A 23,168-nucleotide genomic window follows, 5' to 3' on the forward strand; every position below is an offset into this window, starting at 1 on the left:
GAAAACGCCCTGCAGTCTCTCCAGCAGGAGGGGAGACCTCAGCTGGGGGGGGCCTGAAGGTCCCAGCTTACGACCTGGTCTTAGGCATATATTACTGAGAAGGGCCTTGAGGTCCCCTTGTTTCACAGTCAGGATGCTGAGGCCTGGCTCATCATAATGTCCAGTCTCCACAGCAGCCTGCCTTCTCTGCTCTCTTGCTATACCCTGTGAAATTTAATAGTGTCCCAGGCTGCTCATGGGAAGCCCGGAAGCCTGCAGTCTTTCCCTCAGTTCTGCTATGAGCTAGCTCTGGGATCTTGGGCCACTCCAGTTTCCCATATATAGGAGAACAAGCTTGAATTTGAGCAGAGTTTCCAAATAAATAAATAAATGTGTGTGTGTGTGTGTGTATTTTACTGCAGTGGAACACTTTCTTCAAACAAGGTATTAAGGATAGGTACAGAATGTGGAACAGTTAAAAGCAGAAGTATACATTTTCCAAAAAATGGAAAAAGGGTAGTCAGACTTCTCTATGAATTCCTCCCAGAGCCTGCAGGGTTTTGCTGCATGCACTCCTGCCCCTGGGGTTGCCTTTGTGCCGTCGTTCTTCAGAGCCCCCCTCAGCTTCCACCTCCTTCTTGGAGCATCTGCCTGCAGTGACTTCTGCCCCTTTCTGTTCCTGTTATATTTATTTATTAGCTGTTTCAATCACTGGCCTCCCCTATACTGCCTAGTGATGGGCTTAAAAAATTTATAACACAATATTTATATATATTGTGTATATAAATAGCATATACTTATATATTTACATATATGTGTATGTATGTATATGTATGTATATGCCACACATGCATACACACACACCCTTTAAAGAGAGACCATGTCTGTATGTCCCCCAGTGCCTGGTACATAATAGATCCCTAATAAAGATTTTTTAAAATTTTTTATTTGCTCACATGCTCTTGCTCAGATAATAAAGGTTTTTAATCATGGGGATTATCTTCCATGTCCTCCCACATATTTTGCCAGGTCAGTGCTTGGTAAATAGTAGTGTTAGGTGATTGTACAATATGGTTTATTTTGTTCCCATGAAGTCCTGGATTTGAATTTTGGTTCTGCCATATACTAGCTTTATGTCTATAGGAAATATACTTAATTTTTCTTATTTGTAAGGTAGAAATGATAATGCTTCTATTCCACAGGTATTTATTGGGTGCCTGCTATATTCCAGGCACCATTCTAGGCGCTGGGAATTCTGCAGTTTATAAAACAGGCAGAAGTTCCTGTCCTCATGGAGTTTATATCCAGCCAGTTTTCAGGAAGAGCAGCACAGTGTTGCTGGCACAAGAGGAGGAGGAATGAGTCCCTTCTGCCTGGCCAGTGGTAGAACTGCACCCTGGCTGGAGGCTGCCTCTGGTGGCCTGTGTGGTGCCCAGGAACTCCCTGGGTAGTGTAGGATTTCTACTGTGAGATGAAGAGAAGAGGAGAAAAGACCCCTTGGGTTGGACTGAAGGGACAGTGAGCTCCTCTGAGCCATATTGCTGTGCCTGACCCTGAGGCTGTACAACAATCCAGCGCCTGCAGTGGGAAGGAGGAACAGCACCAGATGGAGATGCCCCTGTCTAGAGACTGGGTCACAATGCCCCGTGCCCTCCTGCGATGTGAATGTGCCAGCATCCTGCTCCTGTTCCCCTGTGGTATAGTGAAGACTTGCCTGGCATGGACATAGAGGCATCCTGGGCTGTCAGAGATGCATGGAATCTTCTAGCCATGCCAACACTTACAGCCATGCAGGGACAGAAAGAAGAAGCCATTCCAGACACCTCCGAGGTCCCTTCCTCAGCTTGTGCTAGAGGCAGGACGGTGGAGCTGCTGAGCCCTCAGTAGTATAAAGTCCTCCGACTATGTGGCCTGGGGGAAACATAGATGTTGAGTGGATCTGCTGTGAATTTGAGTTTCCATCCCCTCACACTGTGACACTTGGCTGTTGCTCATGCACATCTCCCCTTCTGCTTGCCTCTTTCTTAGAAGGAAAGAGGGCAGCCTTGGGTGATTTTGTTGTTGTTGTTGTTGTTGTTTGAGACAGAGTCTTGTTCTGTCACCCAGGCTGGAGTGCAGTGGTGCGATGTAGGCTCACTGCAACTTCTGCCTCCCGGGTTCAAGCGATTCTCCTGCCTCAGCCTCCCAAGTAGCTGGGATTACAGGCACCCGCCATTGTGCCCAGCTAATTTTTGTATTTTTAGTAGAGACAGGGTTTCACCATGTTGGTCAGGCTGGTCTTGAACTCCTGACCTCAGGTCATCCACCCACCTTGGCCTCCCAGAGTGCTGGGATATACCTCCTGCTTTAAGTATATCTTCCATGTAGGAAGCATTCGCTTCCAGGATGGCCTCTTGGGGAAATAGAGAGAAGCTGCCTTGGCTATGGCCATCCTGGATTTGGCTTCATCCGTGGCTGTGGCCATCTCTGACTGCCCTGCTGGACTGCAGCACCCACTCCCGGAGATGCTCACTGTCCATAGAAGCCTGTTGCTTCCTTAGGGTAAGTCTGAGTAAGTTTTACTTGACCTTTGCTATGCTTCAGTTTCCTCATCTATAAAATGGGGCTGATAATAATCGTACTTACCTGATAGGGTTATTGAAAGGATGAAAGTGAGCATGTAAAAGGCTGAAAAGAGTGTCTTGCTGATAGGAAGTGCTCTGTATCTGTTGTTCCTGTATTACTTTCACATTGGCATGTTTGAGTTGCCCTATGACCACAAGCTCACTGTGGGCAGGATATATTTTAAGTATTTCTATAGTCTCAGTGCCCAGCCCAGTGCCTGGTACATGGTAGGTATTTAGAAAATGTGTTGAAATAGCTGTGACCTCTGGATTTAGGCTGAGCTGAGAGGGAGGACTCACCATATGCAGAAGCCCATAGAAAGGAGGCATATAGAAGGGGCAGTGAGGCAGGATCAGAAGGTACAGGACATGGGAGGGTAGCGAATCCTGAGGTTGAAGGGGCAGATTGGAACCAGATGCTACAGGATGCTGAGGCTATGTGCTGGGGAGCCATGGGCAGCTTTAGAGCAGGGGAGGCATATGATGGTTCAGAATTTCAGAGAAGATACAGATGGCAATATCTAGACAGGATTGGAGAAGAGAGCCTGAAGCTAGCAGAGTGGCCAGTTGGGAGTCTGTTGGGAACACACAGCTGGGAGTCACAAGCTGTGTGGGCAGCAGCGTCCTATCTGCTGTCCTCCCCCTCCCTCCTCAGCTCAGCGCCACAAGGATCCAGGCCAGCACGTTGTGACCTTCCCCCGTCCAGCCCTGACTGTTCCCAGCCCTGGTACTTGTCTATTTGCATCCTACTCATTCTGACACACCTTTCGTAGGTTGCCAGGTTACCGCAGCCCTGTGCTGTGTAAGTCCTTGTGCCTCAGCTTCTACGCCACTTAATTCCCCCCTCACTCTCCGCCCTCTGTGTGTGTGTGTGTTTATTATTTTTATCTCGAAGTGGGAAACAGGGAGGCTCCTGGAAGTAGGCCATGCCCTTTTATGTGGTCTTCTCATCAAGGACATGCATGTTCCCAAGCCCCGGAAGCAGAGACCCAGAGCCCTGGGAAGGAGTGGTGGTTGCTGCAGAATGCGGAGAAAACACAGACCCCTGCCCTTGGGAGCCACAGCTGTGCTCAGGCTGGCACAGGGCACAGGCTGGCGGCCATTTTATTTGTGTCTACAGACTGCAGCTCCGACCCTTCCTCTCTCTTCCTTTTGAGTCCTGGAATGTGTTTCTCAGGGTTGGACACTGCTTCCTTCTAGTTGCTGTGTTTGGGAGCTTGGCTTTGTCCTGTGATTCTTGTCTTTGTCCTGTGATTCTTGCCCATAGCTGTTTGTGAGGTACAGTGGCTGGGATATCAGGAAGTTGCTCCTAGTCAACCTGTATGAAGTACTTATTACAGTTTTGTATCTCATGTCCACTATAATAGGCACACAGAGAGTTAAGGAGATGCTCTAATCCCTGCCTGGACAGTGGAGAGTAATAAAAATCACAGCCATTTATTGAGTGTTTACTATGTGTTGGGCATCATGCTAAGTACTTTGCATACATTATCTTATTTAATCCCCACGGTAACCATGTGTCATGCTTTTTAGTAGTGCTACTTTAGTGATACAAGATGATGTTAATTAACTTGCCTCAGGTCACACAGCCAGTGTGAGTCTTTCTGACTCCCACGCTCCCACTCTCCCACTCTCAATGCCAATGCTGTGTTTTCTCTCAACCGGTAGGTACCCAAAAGACAGGATTTAGCCTTTGGGAGTCCTGGGTTCAATTTGTTACTCTGCTGCATACTGGCTAAGTGATCCTGGCTGAGTCTCCTAGCTTTCCTCATGTTCTCCTCCATAAAATGGGAATAATTGCATATACTTCACTAGGCTTTGATGGGGAATGAAGTAAGTTAATTTGTTACAAAAGCACTTTGTAAGCTAGAAGGGGTTAACAACTTACATTCCACCTCATTTAAATGAGTCAGTAGTAAAAACTTGTTTAAAAAATACTTATGTACAAAAAAGTCACACGTATTGGGCCTTTTTCTTTTCCTAAGGAAACCTGGTTAGCCCCACCTTTTATGCCAGGGATGGTCAAGTGTGACAATGGAGAGTAGTTCATCTGCCAAGGACAGGCATTGGGAGGAGGTCTCGTCAGAGGGGAAAGGATGTCATCCGCATGTACAGCACAGCGGTTAAGAGACAGGGCTCTGAGTCTAGTTATCAGCTGTGCCTCCTCATGTAGGCTCCCCAGTTCCTATCCGTGGAGTGGAGGTGACAACAGTGCCAGCTTCATCCCACTGTCGTGGAATGCTGAATGAGCTATGAGGCAGCACAGGGCCAATCACCAGGCCTGACAACATGGCAGGTTTGTGGAATGTGGAAGTGGATGTTCTTGATGAGGAGGATGCTACCTGGGCAGATAAAGGCAAGGGACATGCTAATTGGGGGCCTTGGCCTTATTTGAAGGCTCTCCCAGAGGGGGACAAGGAGAACATACAGGTCTGGTGGGACTGAGGGCTGAGATCCCAGGGCAGCCTTGGGAGGAAGCCAGAGCCCTGTAAACGGGCTCTCAGCCAGATGGAAGGTCTAGTTCTATTCCTCATCTCCCAAAGCTGGGGGTCAGTGGTGGTCAGGGCTGTGGGGCCCAACAAGGACTACAGGGAGGTATCCTCTGTCCCTGGTCCTTCTGTAGGCCCCAGGGAGATGGCTGAGTCCTGGAGGCCAGCTGGCCAGCTTCCATTCTGTGCCTGAGCAGGTTACAAATCACTGGGAGGAGGGACGCATTCCATGGTGAAGCTCAACTTTATCATCTTGGCCAAGGAGCAAAGTTTACTCAGAAAGAGTTCCTGCCATTTTTTAACTTGTTACTTGGTTCTGCATGTGAGACAGAAAAAGGAGACGGGGGAGCCAAGTGTTGGGATGGTTGTGGGAAGGAGGTTAAATGTTGAGATCGGCTTGCCGGGACACATTTCTTATACAAAGGTATGACGACTCTGGGGATAGCCTACAGGTAGGCAGGAAGTGGCCAGTCAGTTGTATCTCAGTGTTGTATGATTCCAAAAACGAGGGGTAAGCTTGGTATTTCGAATGTTTAGAAGTAGGCCTCACAGAAGTTGTGCCGTGTTTCCTTCCTGTGTTCATCGGCCTGTTTGCCCAGCGGACAGTTACTGAACGTGGATGTGCGCCATGTGGTAGTGTAAAGGGCTGTAAGACGCAGTCCAGGCCCGTGAGAAGCTTCCTAGCAGTGAGGCTGTTTTATAACTGTTCCCAAATCATGTTAGCTCTGGAAGCTATTTCAGGAACGCCTTTGGTTATGAACCGTATCTTATATTTAATTTTGATTCTCTTTTCCCTCCTGTCCTGGATTCAGTAGCAGCATCCACACTGTGTGCCTGGCTGTGTCGTAGGTGTTGGAAGTACTTAGAAGAATTAGGAGGTATTTGGTAAAAGCTTGTTAATTAACTAGAGTAGGGACCTAGAACCATCTCCAAAGAACTTTTGACTTTCTCTTGTGCAGTCAAGACTTTTCATGTCTCAAAAGGACCCTGAGCTTCTGTCTGGAGCACATCAGAATCTGTGAAATGCCTGGAGCTAGGCCATAATGTAGAGGGTTTGTCCCCCTCTTTTCCTTGGTTGGTGTATGTTCTTAATAACAGAGTTTTAGCCCACCGCAGGAGGCACCTGAAGACATGCAAAGCTCCACCTCTCCACCTACTTCCTAGGGCCCTGGGTGGCACTCCTCTGCTCCTTTCCTTTCTTCTTCTGTTACCATATCAGGTAAGGCCACTTTCTACTCTTAGTTGAAATTTACAGTTGGTAGCCATGGGGAACCATTAGAGTCTCTGGTCTTTGATTCCCTGGGAGAGGGTGGGTCTGACAGTGGCCTTCCCACCTGTGTGATGGGACAGCTGATTTCTGTCTCCTTTGTTCTCAGCTTCACATGGGGTCACAGGGAAAAGGAAAACACATAAAAGATCCCCAGGGCTCAGATTTGGGGTTGCACTGTTTTTAGTCCAGAGCCAGCTGTTCTTGGCATCCGTCAGGCAGAGGGGTGAGGTGATTGCTGGTGTTTGTGACACCACAGGTTGAGTGTCCGTTTGATATTTGCTTGGGGACCCTTTCCAGAAGCTGCAGTTACAAGAGCACATTCTTGTTTGATACATTTAGATCAAAGGAAGGAGAGTAGGAGAAACCTCAGAGGACCTGTGTGGGTGGGCAGGGAAGGGATTCATATCAAGCGAGCCCGTTTCCAGTCTGTTTGTTGGGGATTTAGGGGTCGTCATGTTGACAGGCCTAATCTAGTCCAGTCAGCCAATCAGCAAGTATTGATTGAGTGCTGCTAGAAATATCGCTTTAGGAAGAATGAAAAAAGAATTTTGAAGCTTGCCTGGACCCTTTCTTTAAAAAGTTCAGACTCTAATTGGAGGCACCAGATGAGCCACGTGTGACATGAAACATAACAGCATATTATCATGGCCCTAAATTGTAACAAGGGGTTAAAGTGTTGGCATTTGGAGAAGGAAGAACAATTGTGGCAAACATGGGGCCTGCAGGATTGCTGTCTATCTCATCTGGGAAAGAGTGAAAGATATAGGTAGACATATTGCTTAGTCTAGTAGAGACCATGGGTCTCGGACTCTTGTCCAATATCAGGAGTACCAAAGCACCTTCTCCTTGCTGGAGTTTGGCCACGTGGAAAGAATCCATCCAGCTAGCTCTCAAAAAAAGGAGCAGGTGAGTGTTGGGATTGATTCCCAGCTAAGGGAAATTGAGCAAATTAATGGAGATAATATATGTGAAATGGCTTAGTGTGTGTCATACAGAAATAATTCAACAAAGGCTTATTGGCAGATTCCTAAGCTCAAGAATGAGAGGGCCTGAAGAAGGCACATAGCAAGGTTTTAATTACTGTGTGTATGGGAGGGCTGGGTTGGAAGTAGAGGGGCAGGGGCAGCTGCAGGGGCAGCCTAAGCAAGATAGGGAGTGAGAACTCCTGAGGGAGGAAGAAGGTTCTGTGGGAGATCAGAGCCGACTGTCCTTTGGCCTTCTCAGGCCACTTTTGGAGGGATGCTTCGGTTCCTGATCTCAATTAGGAGGGAAAATGTCAAACTAGTTCAAGTACAGAGCAGAGCTTATGAGACTGTGTGCCCCAGAGAGGTAGAGATTTTGGTGAGAGGGGGGTTTGCTAGGTACAGTATTGTGTGTTTAAAGCACTGTCAAGTGATGTGGGTGTCAGACTTACCCTGTGCTACCTCAGAGGCAGCCCTGGGGCCAGTGGGCAGCTGTGACAGGGAGGCAGATGTTGGTGCTGGGAGCTGGATACCTGTCTTGCTTTATGAGCTGTGAAGGATGTGAGAGAGAGAAGATGGGTGACCCTGTCAGGCTACCAGCTTCTTCCATGGGTCCGATAGTGTTTATACATGAGCGAATGGCTGCCATGCAGGGATGGATGCTAATAATGAAAACAGTAGCCATAACTTCCCTTACTGAATACTAGTTGGGTACCAGGCACTGTTGCTAAGTGCTTTACTGGAATAGACTCTAATCTTCACAGCAACACTGTGAAGAGGTATGATGAGCTTATCAGCCCTACTTTATAGATGAGAGAATTTAGGCAAGACATGGAATAACCCACCCAAAATCCTACACCTTGGACTCTAACCCAAGGCGGACTCTTCTTGTCTCGGTAGAAGGTGAGGCCAGATGACATCGAGGGTGTCTTACACCCCCAGGGTTCTAAAGCCCTGTCTTGTGGCTCATCCTGGGCTGTTTGGATGGGATTGAGAGTCTGTGGGTTTGGGGCAGGAACAGTGGTTACAACCCTTGGGATGACCTGACTGTGGATACTGGTGCTGCCCTCGAGGTCAGTGATAGGGCTCCGTGAACAGGGTTCTCCCACTGGCTGTTAGGAAAGGGCCTCTCTAGGGAAGTGGGCTGGGGCATCCCAGCTATCTCAGCATCTCAGTTCCTCCTGTCCTCCTTCCTCTACCCTTATGGTGACTTAGGGCTCTCAGAAGCTCCAGTGGTAATTTTTTCATGTCAGCATACCCAGAAACTTACATGTATATTTTTTGAGACAGTCTCACTCTGTTACCCAGGCTGGAGTACAATGGCATAGTCTTGGCTCACTGCAGTCTCTACCTCCCAGGTTCAAGCGATTCTCCTGCCTCAGCCTCCCAAGTAGCTGGGATTACAGGCGTGTGCCACCATGCTCAGCTAACTTTTGTATTTTTAGTAGAGACAGGGTTTCACCATGTCGGCCAGGCTGGTCTTGAACTCCTGGCCTCAAGTGATTTGCCTGCCTTCGCTTCTTTTGGCCTCCCAAAGTGCTAGAATTACAGGCGTGAGCCACTGCACCTGGCCCGAGAAACTTCCTGATTGTGTCATGAGTGCACTCAGCCTGTAGGTCTCTCCTCAACCCCCACTTAGCTCTGCCTCCCAAGAAAGGTATAGAGCAAGTGATGTCCAAGTGCCTGGGCCTCCAGGGCCAGCAGGACTTGAGCTGTCTTGTTTGGGGGGCCAGGGTGGGATTAAGGAGCCAGCTCTCCTTCTAGTGTCTTGCTTTCCTAGTTTACCAACCTCTGCTGACCAAGGGAGTTCCTGCCAGCCAAGGGCGGAGCTCCTTAAAAAGTGCCTCGCACTGTACCTGACACATGGACCCCACATTTTTTTTTTGGAATAAATCAATGGCCGTTCTTTCTGTTGGACCTGCCTGCTTTCTAAATACTCACCCTGGCCTCTGAAGGTTTTGAAGTTTTCAGAGGGAGAGTGACGGGGTGCTCTTCTCACCTCCAAAGTATGTGTCGTTGCAGAAATCATCTAAGTATGATCTTCTGTCTTCCAAGGCGGAGCTGTTGTTGCTGTGCTGCTTTTGGACATAGAACTGAGGCCAGTGTCAAATCCTAGCCTGAGAATAATGGCTGTCCAGTGGTCCCAGGGAGTTTCAGAGAGCTGAACCCTCTAAAAGAGTGTAATTCCAACACCTACCTTCAGTAAATAAACCACAGGACGGCCTCCCACCCGCAAAGATTCTGGTCAGCACCCCCTCCCAGTGCAGAGGAAGTATTCACATCATCAAAGGTTTTGTGGAACCTTACTTTTGGTATGGTTTCATATTGTGAAAACAATATGAAAACGTATCCCAAATATTAACTGTTATGTTTTAGACAGTCCCCAGCTCCTCTCCCACCCCTGAATGAGAGCCTTGGCCCTGGAAGGTTTGTCCCTGCTCCTGCCTAGGCTGGCACTTTGCTGAAAGCTCGGACCTGCACCCAGGCCATGCACAATGGCCCCGGTCTCTTTCCTCCTCTGTCCTAGGCTGCAGGTACAGACGTGCCCCTGCTTGGGGGATAAGGCAGTATGGAAATGAAAGCTTAAGTCAGAAGTGTTTGGGGAATCCCCTGCCCCACTTGTGTTTATGATTCCTGCTGTCTAGATCTGACTCAGTTAAGCAGAGCAGAAGTTTGTTCTGAGGCAGGAAAGAGACTCCATTTTTAAGTCACATGGTGCTAAACCCATGTGGTCACACAGAGGTCAGCACAGCCCCATAAGTCATCAGAGGCCTAGGTTCTTCATACCCTAGAGACATCTCCTCCTGCCCACAAGAGCAGCAGCAGCAGCATCTGAGGGCACCAGCCTGTGCCTGGAGGGAGTTTGGCCAAGACCCCCCAATCCCATCCACATCTGGCGTGCGACATAGGCTACAGGTTCCACTGTTGAGGAATGGAGTAATGTTCTCCTCAAGTCCCTCTCACATGGCCCAACCATACTCTCTCTCTCTCTGGAAATTATTTCCATCCATTGGCAGGGCCAAGAGCAGCCAGCCAAGAGGCACGTTGGGTTACTCCCTCAGTCCCAAGAGGACTTTATCCCCCTGTATTTTAGGCAGCAGGAGCTGTGACCAGTGGTTAGCAGAGTGGCCATGTTCACTGAGCCGCAGTCCATGGTCAGGATAGCAGGTGCCAGTGCCATTGCCAGTCTGGGTTTTGCTTATGGCTGAGTTGTGAGCCCTCTGAGGTGGGAGTTTAGATTTAATGATTAGCAGCCTAAGACAAGGTAGATGTTTTGGCCTGTTTCACTTTCCCAGGAGGTGATGGGAGCCAGTTTGGGCAGGATGTTTTGGAGCCTAGATTTCTGGCCTGAGAGACAGACTATGTCTGCCCAGGAAAAAGCATCTACTTACAAACACAGCATCCTAGTCACAATATCTGCCATTGCAGACCTGACCTTCCCCCATGCAAACATGCCCCTCTCTATTCAGCCCTTGGGCGTATGTCACACGGGAGTCCCTGTTGGTGCTGGGGTTCACTTCCATTTGTGCTGTGAATTCAGCACTCAACTTGGCCTTTGCTTGTCTTCCTTTACCCTGCGGGCTCGGGGAGCCCCACGTTCTTGGCCAGCGTCTGCCAGGCCACTCACTCTCTGCTGCCTGGCTCTGGCTCCCCGTCTGTGGCGGCATTCTGAGTGTGTGTCTGCATTTCACCTCTGCCAGCAGCTACCCTCCAGCACAGGCTGTCCCCAGCCCTTGCCTCTCGGATTTTCACTTGGCACCAGGCACTGCATTGTGTCCTTGGAGTGTTCGTTGTCACTGCTGGGCCTTGTTTCGCTTCAGCTCAATGACACAGGTAGAAGTGCCACGGTCTCTTGGGTTGGGGGAAAGCTCCTCAGTGTCTCTGGGGTAGTTCTTCCAGGAGACTGGCACAGTGTGGTCTTCATGGCTGAGGGCTTACCACGCCGCGATTGCTATTGTTGATCTGCAACTATTAATGGCACTGCTCCTTAGGAGCCTTTTCCCCATGAATGCCATCAGACTTCTACTCTACGAGTACCATTTCTGTCCCCACCCAACCATCGAGCACATTCTCATACTTTTTGATTATATATGCTTAGATTTGTGTGTTTTTGTTTCTTCTTGAAGTTGCTTGATGTTGGAATTTCATCTCTTCCTTACCAGGTATTGAACTATCCCAGTAATTTAGCTTTTACTTGGCTTCTCCAATCTTTTTTTCTCCAAGCTCCTTATCTGTCTTGGGCCTACCACTTGAACACACTTGATCTTGTCTACTTACCTTGTCAATATGGAGCTAGGTATGGTTGTGTCTGGTTAGTACTTGGATGGAAGACCTGAGAATGCTAGGTATTCTAAGTCTTTTGAGGTGTTGGTAGGCTTTTTCTTATACCAAATGAAAAATCTTTATGTCGCCATTGTCATTCTCATCATCATAGTGAAGGCTGGGATTAATTGAACACTTATTTTGTGTTGGGCCTTGTGCTGAATTACTTCTGTATCTCATATCCTCTCCAAGAAAATTCCTATGAAGTATAGATGAAGCTGAAACTAGGAACTTAGAAAGGTTAAGTAAGTTGTTCAGGTTTATATAATTAGTCAAGAGGCTGCACTAGAATTAAGATTCAAATCTATCTCATTTTAGAGTTAGAGTTTTTAACCACTATATGTAATATTTTTTTTTTGGTAGTAAGTACTCTATAAATGTTGGTTGAATGGCAAGATTGCTCTAACAGTCCAGCTGTTCTCCATGGTGTCACTAATGATGATGATGATAGCACACAGCATTTTTTGAACGCTTGCAGTGGTAAGCTCTGTACTAAAAGATACGCATCAGTTAACCCATTTAATCTTACAGCTCAATGAGGAAGATTACCCCCATTTTGCTGATTAGGAAACTGAGGCCAGAAAAGCCAAGGTAACTTGCCCAAGGTGACACAGCTGAATAGTATTAGGGGAATTGGATGCAAGCTGTCTCCTAAACTGTGTGAGTCTGTACTCTTTTTTTTTTTTTTGAGATGGAGTCTGGCTCTGTCGCCCAGGCTGGAGTGCAGTGGCGCCATCTTGGCTCACTGCAAGCTCCGCCTCCTGGTTCACGCCATTCTCCTGCCTCAGCCTCCTGAGCAACTGGGATTACAGGCACCCACCACCATACCTGGCTAATTTTTCTATTTTTAGTAGAGACGGGGTTTCACCGTGTTAGCCAGGATGGTCTTGATCTCCTGACCTTGTGATCCGCCCGCCTCGGCCTCCCAAAGTGCTGGGATTACAGGCATGAGCCACCATGCCCGGCCGAGTCTGTACTCTTAATCACTATGTTGTTCTCCACAAAAAAATAAGGCTGATTTTTATTTTTCTGTGCATTTCTTCTTGCTGTCCCCTTCCTTAGCTTGTGATGCTATTTCTTTACCAATTCTTGCTCATCCTATTCATTCTGAGAAGCCCAGGCTAGAGTTCTCTTCTCAGACTATGGATATCTACATCGAGCTGGCTTCTCACAATTGGCCCCTCAGTTTATATTTTCCTAAACTTTACTTGTAGACATGTTAAAATCACTGGATTTACAATTAGTGATCTACACTGTAATAACAGACCTATTTGTCTGTCTTATTTCTACCAAAGATATGGAACAGGGAGCTCAGAAACAGACCTATATGTATCTGGACACCTGATTTATGATGAAAAGGGCACTGCTGGGCAGTGGGGAATGGATGGTTATTTTAATAAATAGTGCTGGTTCAACTGGATATCCACAGGAAAGAAATGAATCTTGATCATATACAAAAATAAATTCCAGAGCGATCATCAATCTAAATGTTAAAATTAAAACAAAACAAAACTTCATCTACAAGATAACATAGAATATCTTTATAACTTTCGGGTATCTTTATAACTTTGGGGTAGCCATACATTTCTTAAGACACAGAAAACACTAACTCTAAGGGAAAAGATTGATAAGTTGGATGTCATTAAAATGAGGAACTTCTGATCATCAAGTGACATCAATAAAAGAGAGTGAAGGCAATCAGAGAGAAGATATACTCAGTACCTATACCTGGCAAGTGGATTCATATCCAGAATATATAAATAATTCCAACAAATCTATCAGTAAAAGAATCTCTTCCCCCAACTAGACAGAAAAAAGTTCCATACTTAACAATTGTGAGTTGTATGCAGTTTTCTTCTCCCAGTGCCAGGTTCTAACCAATATGTCCTGGATCACTGGCACAGCCTGGTGGCTGGCCTTGGGAACTGACTGATCTGGTGGCTCTTGGCATTCTTTTGTGTTTGTACTGTGGGCCCTTCCTTTCCCATGTGCTTTTTCACTTGCTATTGGTTTGGCCACAAGAGGCTCCTGTCTCATGAATGCCTGTGTCTCTTCCTCTTTTCCTTTGGCTTGTTAACTTTTGATCAGCTATTTCAAGAATATTTCTCTCTGGCTTCTTCCCCCTGCCCTTCCTTTTTAATTTCCCTTTTTGTACCTTCTTGTTTAGCCTAAAAACTTCTGGTTGTAAAAACCATCCTAAAATGTCTCCAAGTCTTTGGGGGAGTAGGCTTGTTCTCTGGGGCTCCAGAGGCAGAGTGGAGACCCGAAGGCTAGTATTTCCCTGCAGAGAGATTTTATCTGAGTTGTGTTCTACTTGTCTGAGCCCTCCAAAGGTGTGGTGGGAGTTACTGAATCAAGTGGGGGCTAGACCATGACTTGGTCACGGTAGTGTTTGTGGAGGGTACTGTGCCTTGGATGGGCAGCTGGATTATGATAAGCCCTTCCAATCTTATCACCAAAGCCCTGGATGGACCTTTTGTGCATGTACAGAGAAGCGCTCTCAACTGGGAGACACAGCCAGTATATCAGCATGACTTTTCTGCCTGGCTGGCAGGTCAGGATGCACACATATTATTAGTACTTCAGTTAAATCACATATACTTGGAAGTCATTTTGATACACCTCTCCACCTGCAGCCCTCAGGGTAGGGCTAGTTGACAGCCATTTACCAGAAGGTTTAAATTTTCCTTATTTTCCTCTATGCTTATTATTTTCCTCAAATGGCAGATGTGTGAGGTAAAGTTTTCCTCTTTGGGTATGTTCTTTATTTTATTTAATTCTTCACTCTGGCAATGCTTGCTCTTTTTTTTCATTTCAAATGTATTGTATTTTAGACACATTTACAACCAGGAGAACAAACTGGAAGCTCTGTAGGTATGTTCTGACCGTTAAAATATCTTGACAGTGTTAAAAAAAAAATCAGGAGTTTAACATAAAGCTAGTTTTCTACCTTGCCCTGAAAACCTGGATGATCTGGACTCTTTGGGTCTCTATTCCCAGATGGTCCCCAGGAAGCAGAGCTGGGAGGGTGGCCCATCGGGAGTGGCGGGGTCCTTCCAATGGGCACATCCACGTCCCCCCCCGCCCCAGCCCAGGCCACTGCACTCCTTCGTTACCTGCCTGGCCCCTGAAGACACTGGAGTTGATGACTCCCTGGAGTGGATAAAATGGGCTTTTGTGAGCTAGCCTGAGAACCAAGCAGTATGTTTGATATTATTTCATTGCAAAAGTGGATCTCAGCTTTTAAAGTAAGCAGATGTTTTAAATATCAGCAATGCAAATTTGGGAATACTTAGCCTCAGCTGGAATATGTGTGTTCTCCATGATGGCCTGTGTCTGATGCTTTTCCTGTACTGTATATTGGCTTAGCACTTAGTAGGTACTTAATAAATGATTTACCTCAGGGGGTAGCCAAGTGCCTGTTGTTCGCCAGCTCCTAGGGAGTGAACAGAAATGTCATCTGGCTGTGGCCTGGGCCTGTCAGTTCCGCCTGAGACTGGATCACTGCAGATTTATCTAGAACATCCACTCTAGCTCTAGATAACAGAAATTGGAATGTGTCCTCTGCACAGCTTCCCTGTCTGGAGAGCGAGGTAAAGACCTAGACCCTGTCAAGTCGGACCTAAAGAGGAAACAGGACAGGGAGGCCGGCATGAAGCCGGCATGAAGACTGCTTTTCCGGCTGTTGCCTGCAGAACTGGAGTTTGTGGCCGGTACACAGTGCTTGCATTCCACACCCTGAACAAGGGCGGGTCAAAGTTCAGCTCATTCCGTTTAAAGAAAAAAATTCTTTGTCTTTGACATTTCGAAGTTTTGACCCAGATCAGTCAGAGGCCACGGAATGCTCATGAAGTCTGGAGAGTTTGTTTAGTTCCTGAGCCCGGTAGCTGCCGAGGAGCCAAAGAGAGCCGGCGACCTGTTGGGCTTGAACTGAAGCCTTGCCTTTTCAAGTTTGCGCTGGCCCGGCCTTCCCAGGCCTCCAAGGGTGAGTAGAAGGAGCCAGCACCTTTTCCTCACTCTGAAGTTATCTTTACCCCCTGAAATCAAACACTGCATGCAGCACCCTGTAAAATTGCTTCCTTGTAGGCTCGAGCATGCTTGCTAAGTAAACATCCTCCCGTGTTTTTGGAACTGAATTCATTTCTACTTCCTGGTCATCCCATTCGGGTTTTTCTGTTCTCGGTGCCTCATAGAATCAGGTTAATAGAAGAAAGACCTAGAATTGGACAGAAGTACCTAAAATATTTTAATCCTGCCTCCTCCAGCCTCCTCTCACAACTGGCTGTTTTCCACTGTACTCAAGGTTCCCTCTTTTGGCTTAAAGCCCCCCTCCCTCTGTCTCTGTACAGGAAAAGCCTCTTCCTTCTTTCTTGCCTATTAAATTCTCCGCTCCTTAAAACCACTCCACGTATGTCCATGTCATTTTATTCAAACCGGAGCGAAACCAAAAACCCTAGTGTTCTTCCAGTCATCAAAGCTGTATCAACGGGGTCATGGGAAGGAAAAGATTTAGAGGGAAAATGAAACGAAACAAAGCCTTGCTGAATGTAGTGTTGTCATAGTTTTTTGCGAGTCATAGTTGGTCCATGCCGCACCCCTGAGATGGGGACTTATCTTTGCAAGGACTCAGCTTAGTTTTGCTGCGGTCATAGACTACAGTCGGCCTCTCTACAAATTCTGTGGCTTTGTAGGTTCCTCCTCTGACCCTGCCTCGCTTTCACTTCGTCTCTCATGACTTATTTGCCTCTTCTCTCACTTCCACCCACCCGTAACATCCCCATCGCCATGGCAGTGAGCAGCCACGTCACTCACCAAGTTCATGGGGTGATGGGCCAGCTCTGTACCAAGCCTACTTCCCTCTAGTTCTCCCTCCTGAAGGAGGAGGCTCCCTGGCAGAGCTCAGAGCCCTTTGTTTATTTGATCCTGGGCTCTTGGATAAATCAGGAATGTCCTGACATGAACTTAGGCATGTTTTTCTTCCATGGAGAAGGAAACTACGGCAAATGGGATTTAAGTAACCAGAGGGCCATTCTGGGGGACTTGCTTTAGTGTCATCAAGGCCACCTTCCTTTGGTCGTCAGACCAGTAGGTAACTTCTTTATTGGCATGCTCAACCTTGGATCCCAGAAGGTGTGAATTTGAAGCACTTTTCCCCCTGCTGGGAGCCTGGCACAGATACTCTGGTCTTCTTTTAAAATTGTGTAGTGCCATGCTTGTCTTCCAAGTGGTCCTTCTTTCTGCCAGATGAAACTTTGGCCCAGAGTAGTTGCTTGAAGAAGGCTGCCTGGGAAGCAGATATGAGATAAGGTGGCTGCCTGGCCTCGCATTCTCATTCATCTTCCTGGAAGTGGCAAGGTTCTTGATGTCATAGACTTCATGAGTCACCTGACCCAGGACCTGAATATATCACTCACTTCTGGTCAAGTCTAGGCTCATATGATACAACTGGTTGTCAGGAACCTTTCTGCATTATTTGGATGTAGCAGTGTGGGAACCTGACACTCCCTTGGTCTCTCTGGGTATGTAGGGTCTAATGGCTTAGTATCTCAGTTGTTCTTGGAAGCATTTTTGAGTCTGGGGGGAGGGGCAGAAAATGTTGGGGGCTCTTTGCTTGCCGCAGTGGAGACCTGTGAGTATCCAAAAACAACCCCACTCGATCTTTAGAGCATTGGTGGACCGCCCTTCCCTGGAAGTTTGCAGGAGTGTGGACATCCATGCATGAACATTTTGGAGGGGTTGGGGGTCATCCAGTGGATGCTGATCTTGCTTGACTACCCATGCTGGAGAGGAGAACCCAGTCATTGGCCACTTCAGGTCCAGGCTTGGCTATTGCTCTGTTTTGCTGTTTTTCATGTTGTCAGATCTTCTTGGGAACAAATGACTCAGCAACCTGAATCTCTGAGACTTTATGGCCTAAGTACCTTTTGAAAAGTAATTGAACGTATCTACCTAGGCCCTAAAATTTTGAGCCCAGGAAGGATGGAGATCCAGACTGGTTTTACTCTGGATTCTTCAGGCTGCAGTTCAATTTGGTTTTTCAAATTCCTGCCCTGATAGAAGGATCTCATTTGTGGGGTAGGCAGGCAATGTTTTAATTACGCTTTTTGTCCTTAAGAAATTCCAGGGAGAAAAAAGTCCTGGTTTGTGGCCAAAAAGGCAAAAAACAACAGAAATCAGCTATGACTGTAATCCTGGACTTGTCTGTGGCACAAAGAGTTAATGAGACAGTGGTCAGGGTGAGGAACATTTTTTCTCAGGGCTGGAGAAGCCCATATGGCTCAAGAAAAGATTTTGCAACATTTAGTACGGGGCAGCCCTGTCTGGGCGCTGGGGGCTGCCACTCAAAGAGTTAAGCTAGTCTTATGCCTGGGAAGGCCTCAGGGAAGGAGTGAGCCTGCAAGAACAGGGACCTCTATGCCCCAGAGCAGTGAGGTGCAGAAGGAGTGGGGTGGGAGGGGGTGAGCTGAAAAGTGTGGCCAAGGAAGCAAAGTGTAGGCCCAACTTTTTTTTGCCTTGTTTGACCAGCCTTGGCACTGCCCTCCGGCTCTCCAGGGGAAAAGCTGCAGTTCTGCTCTTGCAACACAAGGAGCAGACTGGAGAATTTAGATCTGCGTCACAGAGCTCAGAGAGAGAGAGAGAGAGAGAGAGAGAGGGAGAGAGTGAGAGAGCGAGCGAGCGAGCAAGCAAGCTCCGTCGATAGGTCTGCTAGCAACAGCCGTGCTGCAGCAGAGAGAGAGAGAGAAATCAAGAAACAAGTCATAGCAACACCGGGCACCAGGTTCTGCCAGCTCACTTGCTGAGCGTTCAGAGATCTGTCGGGGCCAGAGGCCTCTGGGTAGCCTAGGCTAAGGAGATGACACGCAAGGTGGCACGGGCGGTTCCCGCGGGGAGGAGGTGGGGTGGTGGTGGGGGGCAGGGGTGGGAGCAAGAGGTTGCGGGGCGACAGTGGAAGGTTTGATGGGACCAAATTCTGGAACATTCGGGACTGCGGCACCTTACGGCGGGACCGAGATTTGGGTCTGCGCAGGCGACGATGGGTGGTCCGACGGGCTTCAGGACTTGATGGCGTAACCCCCTTCTTCCCCCACGTATGTATTTGCTGGGATCAGGGGCGCTGTCTCTGTGTATGTGGGTGCTCTGTCTTTCTCACCTTCTTTCTCGATTTTTGCTATTTATTTCTCTGAGGGAGGGTTTCTTCCCACTTTAATTTCTTTTCCCTAGTGTCAGCTGCTCAAGCCTGACCAGGGTAGAGGAGAGGAGTGAACCATCCCCTGCTTCCCACCTGACCTCCCAGCCTTTACCCTATTTCCTTCTAGTGGACAGACAGACTGGTTCTCCAAGTTGTTTGGGTGTCAGCGTCCATCTGTCTGTCCGTGCAGGTCTTGTGTGGAAGGTAGGGGAGTGAGAAGTGCCAAAAGGAAGACAGAGGGACAGTTTTTTCCCAGGGGTTGTCTTATTGGAAGGTCTGGCCCTGGGAATCTGAGGCTGGTGGGGAGCCGAGTGGCCAGGGTGGGGTGTGGGCTGGGAGAAGTGGGGTAAAGCTGGTAGGTTTGTCACTGCGTAGTTGGGAAAAGTGGGGAATGGTGACGCAGTCACTGTTGCATCTGGTTAGGAGCTCTATGGGGACAGGTAGTGAGACTCCTGGGGTCTCTGTGGCCAGCTGAGAGGGGTTAAGGATGAGCTGAGAAGGGAAGCTAGCATTTAGAGATTAAATGTCATCCTTTTGGCGTTGGAAAGTTGTTTACCTTGCGCTCTCTGTGTCTCCATGTTGGCTCCCTTCCAGTTCACATGTGATGGCCTTCCCTGTACTGCTGCATCATTAACTAAGTGACTGAGCTGGCCTTCCATTGGCCAGGGGAGGGCTCTCCCTCCAGACACTTCCTCTGATTGGTGGGTGGGCCAATGGCAGGTGAAAAGCTTTTTTTGATTGGCTCAGGGCAGGGTATCAAATCTGAATTTGCATTTCACTTGCTTAAAGGGGAGCGGGGAGAAGCCCAGCAGCTTTCTAAAATCTCTTTAGGGGTGTGCGTAGGCTCCTGTGTCTATGCCTGCTTTTGACTGCCCAGTTGAAGCCTCTTCCTATGCCTTTTAAAATTTCACGCACTATAAGGAGGAAGAGCTCGGGGCTCCCAAAACTTTTTATTTAGAGGGAAGAATCCTAGGGAGATGGGTATGCAGAGGGTTGACCAAATTGGAAAAAAATATTTATTCTGTAGTTTGGTGTTGGAAAAGGGAATTTTCCAATCAGCCACACCTCGGTGTTGCGGCAAAATAATTCTTGGCTCCCCTGGAAACGCATGGGCAAGGTAGGGCAGAGCTGCTGCTGCTGATACTGCCACCACCCTGGGCTTCCTGCTGACTCTGGGCTACTCCCTGGGGACAACAGATTTGCATTGACGTCCGGGGCTGTCCAGAGGCCCTTAAGAGCCAGTTGTGAGCTGAGCCCAGTATGGGAAAGATCTGCCTTCTGGAAGCTACTACTACGTGGTGCTTGGAAAGGTGAGGATGGGGGACTGACCCCAGGAAACTGCTTGGAAACTGCGTATTTGGTGGGATTTCCAGAAAAGTCAGCGGGAGACGGAAGGTTTGGAGGCCCCGGGTTAGAAAGGTTTGTCAGTCTAGGGAATGAGGAGAATCAGAATAAAACTAGGGCAGCAGGCTGTTCGCCTTTGGTTGGGGGAGGGAGGCCTCGAAAAATCAGGGTCCCGGCTCTCTAACCTGTCTTTGTCGCAGGTCTCACATTTGTGGGGAGGGGGTTTACCAAGACCTGCGCCATGCGCAGTGGCCCCCACCCGTGACTGCGCATCTGGAAGCGCAGTGCGCCCTGGGTCTCTGGCCTAGGACGAGCACCGCCCTTCTTATTACATAACTGAGGGCATGGCACGCGCCTTCTCGGCCCTTCCTTGCAACCCTACCTTCTTGCTCCCCAGGGCCCACAGAGCTGGGGAGGGTCTGACTGGGGAGCAGTGAAGGTCTCCAATCCCTGGGAGGGCTAACTCTTGTCTAGTTACTGGCAGGAGCTAAGCTTGAGGACAAAAGTGGTGGTTTTCTAGCCTCATCTTGGGGAAGAGGCTACAGAACATCCTTCTAAGTGCCCCATACCACCTATGACCCCTAGGGCCTCTCTGGTGGAGGGAGTGGCACCCTTTTTCACTCATGTCCCGTCTGATTTTTGAGAGGATGTTTCTGAAGGAAAAGACGTGATGATTGTGGGGGACTTGGTTGGGAGGTAGTTTTGACAGTTTACTCCCCTTGTCACTGGCTTCCCCTCCTTTTCCTGGGTGGGTTTATGATCTTTCTGGACTCCTCTGATGAGCTGCCATTTTGGAGCCATTTCTGCTGGTCTCCGACATGGTGGCGTTGGTTTTTCTGTCCTGCTGTGCCAGTTCCGCAGAGTGGGCGGGGGGGCGGGGGCTATGACGGAGGAGGGGAAGGGGGGGCAAAAGCACAGCAGAGGCGGGCACAGTGGTGGCTGCCGCAGTGAAGGTGGCTCCAGGGGCAGAGCCGCCCAGTCCCACCCTTGGACACAGTCCTGGGTGGGGATTCAGGTGGAAGGCATCTGGGTAGGGGTTCACCACCTGGGCCTGGCTTTGCCAGAGTGTGGGTTTCCCATGTCCTCATCAGCCTGATGCTTGGAGTAGTTCGGAAAAGCCGAGTGTCTGAATGAGAGTGGAGGCAGAGGCTCAGCAGCTCATCTCAGACGTGTCAGACCCGTGGTTTGTGTTCCCCAAATAGGCTCTGTCTCCAGCAGCCTCCCTGTGGGGACAGGGAAGTGAGGTACATGGCAGCGTTGAGGATCTGTTCGGATGGTCCTGTCTGCTTACTGTCTTCTGTTTCTCCTCCATGACCCCTGCCAGTGCCATGGTTCCAGCTGTGAGGAACCTCTTGTGAGGCTCCCCGCTGCCCATTCCCCCTCTCTCCAGGCCCTTCTGCGTGCAGCGGCCATCTTGTCTTTCTTGCTCAGAAACTTAAAATGGTTTCTCATCATTCCCAGAGTAAAATTCCTTCCCTTTAGCGTGATGCTCAATGCTATCCGTAACTGGCCTTAGGTTTTCCTGTACAGCCTTACTTCTCTCAGTTTCTCTTGGTGGACCACAGGTTCCAACAAAACCAGGCAACTTCCTTTTCTTGCTTTTCCTATCTGTTTTCAACAGTGATGTTTTCCATGCCTCCTCTCCTCTGCATCCACCTGTGGGAGTCTCACTTTCTCCATGGACCTCTCCTGATTTCCTTTGCAAGAAGCAGTTCTCATAACCACCCTTGCCCCTTCGGCCAAACTTCAAGATAGTCTGTCCCTTTTTATGGTACTTTTGTTGTGTTGTTATTCTTTGTGTATAAGTCTTATGTCACCTATCAGATTGGGAGCTCCAGGAGGGAGTCTAGAGAAAGGAGAAGGAAAACAAATACCTATTTGGTGCCTTCTGTTTGACCGATACCATGTTAGACACTTTCCCTGCAGTTACTTCATTTCTTTCTTTCCATAGCCCTGTGAGGAGCATCCCATGGCTACTAAGTGGTCTGGTCATGACTAGAACCCTGGTCTTCCAAAGCCTTTACATTTTTCCTCTCTGAATTCCTGGTGTTTACAAGATGCCTGTTATGAAGTAGATCCCCAAAATGTGCCTATTTAAGGAATTTTGTAAGTCCCTAATGCTCTGAGGGAGTTTGGATGGTAAGTCTTGTGTCCATGGTCTGGGTCCCTTAGCTGTTCCTTGACACCGTCATTAACTTTCTTCTCTTCCTTTGCAGTCAGGTTCACTCAATATGATGGCTTTTTTCTTGTAGCTGAAATTGATGGATTAACTGACTCAGTTATCCTGGTTGCCTTTCTCGTGCAAGAGGAGGGAGAGGTGGAGTGGGATCTAGCATCTTCAAAGCCAGAATAAGCTCCAGAATTAGGGAGCAGGGAGCAGAGACACTGGACTTTGACAGACCTAGGTTTTCATTGTGATCCTGCTTCTTCTTAGCTGAGTGACTTTAGACAAGTCATATGATTTCTCTTAAGTTTTCATGTCCTGGTTCAGTGAGATGGAGCTACTACAACTGTTAAACAGAAATGTCTAATATATTGGCGGCAGATAGGTTCCCATCCCTGCCCAGTGGTTTATCAGGGACTTAAAATGGGAGTGTAGCAGAGGGCTAGAGAAGAAATGGGGGAGACAGGAGCTCCTGTGCCCTAAGTAGTGTCACAGCAGGGGCGCGGAGGAGGTAACCTAGGCATTGTGCACCTCAAGCCTGCAAGGAGGTACTGTCCCCCACCTAGTGTAAATACCCCTTTACTTCTGCATCAGGAACATGCTCTGGCATGGAGTGGTGAGGGCTGGTGACAGCAGAGGGAGGGTCAGTGAGCTTTCCCGGGAGTCTTTTGATGCCAGTTAGTTTCCCTTCTTTCTGAATCTCAGCAGTGGCTGCCTGCTTCCTGATGCTGCTGCGTCCCATGGGAGGGGAGCTGGGCACCCTGAAGCCCCTCGTTACCGATTCGGGGGCCGCGGAGCAGAGAGTGACGACAGCCAGTGAGTCGTCAGTCGACGGCAATGGGGAC

At 48.5% G+C, this 23,168-nt stretch overlaps 1 protein-coding gene across 5 annotated transcripts in view; it reads left to right on the plus strand.

Moving 5' to 3' along the window:
* The window catches only part of LOC119619597 (uncharacterized), a 67,740-nt gene that overhangs the window by 26,980 nt on the left and 17,592 nt on the right, over positions 1-23,168 (plus strand). Inside the window, exon 2 of one of the 5 annotated variants that reach the window (XM_073011543.1) lies at positions 1-15,611. This exon is cut by the window's left edge and continues 25,863 nt beyond it. The exons of 2 other annotated variants lie outside the window; for them this stretch is intronic. The gene's annotated coding sequence lies outside the window, so the exon portion shown is untranslated. 2 more of the 5 variants (XR_005236086.2, XR_005236085.2) reach the window with 2 other exon arrangements.

Source organism: Chlorocebus sabaeus, chromosome 25 (assembly GCF_047675955.1).
Source record: "Chlorocebus sabaeus isolate Y175 chromosome 25, mChlSab1.0.hap1, whole genome shotgun sequence".
Lineage (NCBI taxonomy): Eukaryota > Metazoa > Chordata > Mammalia > Primates > Cercopithecidae > Chlorocebus > Chlorocebus sabaeus.